Source organism: Anneissia japonica, unplaced genomic scaffold (genome assembly GCF_011630105.1).
Source record: "Anneissia japonica isolate Jap-2015-1 unplaced genomic scaffold, ASM1163010v1 scaffold288296_len194742_cov168, whole genome shotgun sequence".
Taxonomy (NCBI): domain Eukaryota; kingdom Metazoa; phylum Echinodermata; class Crinoidea; order Comatulida; family Comatulidae; genus Anneissia; species Anneissia japonica.
Window position 1 is genome coordinate 84,099 of NW_022740661.1, and position 3,234 is coordinate 87,332.

Sequence of the window (3,234 nt, forward strand, 5' to 3'; positions counted from 1 at the left end):
AATGCATTTTTTTCTTTTTTGTTACTTTCAAATGTGTTTTAATATCTATATTTACATAAACCTTTTATATGTATTATATCTTTTTATATGTATTTTATCCTGTTAATGGTGGTTGTTGTCGCTGTTGGTCAATACAAATGGAATAACCATATTAAATATATTAGACTTATAAAGATATATAATATTACGTATGAAGATAACATAAATGAACATATTATTACGCTTTTTGATTTATCGAATCTTTGAGCAAAATAATTTCAGTTACCAGTATTTTAAAGGTATCTATTTAGATCACAATAGATTGTATTTTTGACTTCATTTGTTTTGTAATATGTCCGTGATAATTCAATCATAAATGTTTAATGGAAATATTTCTTATGTTAGTAAATGCAATAATGTTATACTATTTTAATGATTTTATACTATTTTAATGCTTTTTCTTCTAATGGTGGTTGTTGTCGCTGTTGGTCAATACAAATGGAATAACTATATTAAATATATTAGACTTATAAAGATATATAATATTATGTATGAAGATAACATATATGAACATATTATTACGCTTTTTGATTTTTCGAACATTTGAGCAAAATAATTTCAGTTACCAATATATTAAAGGTATCTATTTAGATCACAATATATTGTATTTTTGACTTCATTTGTTTTGCAATATGTCCGTGATAATTTAATCATTAATGTTTAATTGAAATATTTCTTATATTAGTAAATGCAATAATGTTATACTATTTTAATGCTTTTATACTATTTTAATGCTTTTTGTGTTCTTTGTCTTTTATCATCGTACTGTGTTTTAATAATATATCTTATTACTTTTTACTGTCTTTTAATGTTTTTATAGTTTATCTTACTGTTCTAACATCACTTATGTTTATGTTTGATCGCTTAGCTTCAAAGCACATTTCTGTTATTGCTGCGAAGCAGCCAATTCATATTCTTGACAGCAATTTGACCTCTGAAAGGTCATTGTTTGTCAAAAAACAAGGGCCTAAGACGACTGAAAAGCGGAGTTTTCTTCTTTCGTTTAGCCGGGTAAAATCAATTACTTTAGGCGACGTTTGTAGACTAACCAACACGTACTAACGTCCGCATGTCGCGCTAGCCTTATCCTACTCTAGGCCTAGACTAGCTAGGATGGTATAGGCCTAGCCTTGAAGGGGCGAAGGTCCCGATGAAAAACAACGTCGCTCCTTGATAGCTAAAGTTGTCTATTTAACATCACAATAATTCATTATTAGACCTATAGTTGTTTTTTGAATAATACTCCACAAATCTCAGCCGATACCTCGCACAACTCGAGTAACGTCTCGTATCTATTGTAGTGACGTCATGGCTCGCTGGCTCACACTTGCGATGTATCGCACTTGTAATCAAATAACACGCTGGCTCGCACTTTGGCAACACTCTTTGGCAGACAACTCGCACCTAGAAAACCCGCCCTTGGAAACTTGCCCCATAAAAAAATGTACACTTCCTAGACCATGCAGTCTTCAAAATAAAAATTGTAACCTACATTTTCCACATACTGTACATAGAAATTATAAACACTTTTTGACAAAAATGAAAAATTACGACTTTGTTACCCAATGAGAAGTGTTCTGATATAGACAATGGGTCGTGTCTCATATTATTTGTTATATTTTTATTATTCATTATTTTCACTTGACTCGCATAAATAATTTTGTAAGAACATTTATATGCAGTTGTACTTCGCAGCACTTCACTTGCAATTAGCAATTTCTAGTATTTATGTATAATAGACTGAATAAAATTAATTAAATTGAATTGAATAAAATATACATTGAGCCGTCTGTGTATCCCATAATAAACGATGCAACAATTACTCACGTCTGGCTGACTGCGTTTTGGATTTTCACTAGGCGAATTTGTTTGACCGTACGCACGTGTAGTTTAATTTACATGCACGAGTCATTGTTCGCTGTTGTAACACCTACTAACGTAACAATTAACCGCTAATGTAATATTAACCACTAACGCAATAAAAATCAATCACTAACGTAACATTAACCACTAATGTAATAAAAATCAACCACTAACGTAATAAAGTCATTAATCACTAACGTAATGAAAATCAACCACTGACGTAATAACGTTAAGCTTTTACAAAAAAAAAACGTTGGACTTTAAAAACAATCTAAATTAAGGGAAAAGCCAAAATTTATGGGGAAAAAGTCAAACAACAAAGTTAAAATGTATTTAGTTATATATTATGAAATACCATATGCATAATTCCAGTAAAATCTGGGCTCAATCGAATAATGTTTATGTGACTTGATCTTGACCGATGAACTTTGGCCTTTCTTTTTCTAAATATTTTAATATGATTCAAAATACCAAAAGGATTTCAGTGAAATTTGGATGCAGTTGGAGCATTAATAATTTGACCTAACAATTAACATTTTTTCTAAAGTCAACATTATTATTTTGTGTAAAAACTTAATATTATTACGATAGTGGTTGATATTTATTACGTTAGTGGTTAATGAAGTTGATTACGTTAGTGTTTAAAGTATTATTACGTTAGTGGTTAACGATTTGTTACGTTATTGGTTGATTTTTATTACATTAGTGGTTTGTGTTACGTTAGTGGCTGAGATTTATTACGTTGGTGGTTAATATTACATTGATTATTACGTTATTAGGTGATACAGCTGTCACAATAGTGGTAGTTCGTTTCGGCGAATGAATCTTTCCGTGGTGTCAATCTATTACCATAGAATCAATAAGAGGAGGGCCCCGATCGAATACGCGATTGTTCTACAAACACACTCTTTGTTCCCTGGTCCCACAAACATGGTATTGTTTTATGGGGCATTAGCAATTATATTTTTTTCTTGATGCTGAATATGGAAGGTTTGCAGTCGTTGCATTCTGACACTCAATGGTCTTCCATTTTTCGATTGAGCCTTGAAGTTGGGCGCCGTTGAGATTGCTTATTGGATCCACATAGCTATAAATGCCTATTATTTAATTTATAATTTATTAAAAAAAATCAATTGAAGGTGCACCTTGGGCGCATTCCAGGGATGGCACCAGGATTTTCTTGAACGGGGACCAATGTCCCCGACGATGATAAAGGTGGGCGTGCTCGGATGTTGCTCAAAATTTATAGAAAGTGTCCCCCCCACCCCAAAAAAAAATAAATAAAAAAATATGGAAATTTAGGGTTTTCAAATGCTTAAATGGATCATAGAG

At 31.6% G+C, this 3,234-nt stretch overlaps 1 protein-coding gene across 1 annotated transcript in view; it reads left to right on the forward strand.

Annotated features, from left to right (window-relative positions):
- Window positions 1-3,234, forward strand: part of LOC117118294 (putative defense protein 3) — a 10,494-nt gene that overhangs the window by 6,555 nt on the left and 705 nt on the right. The gene's annotated exons all lie outside the window — the stretch shown is intronic.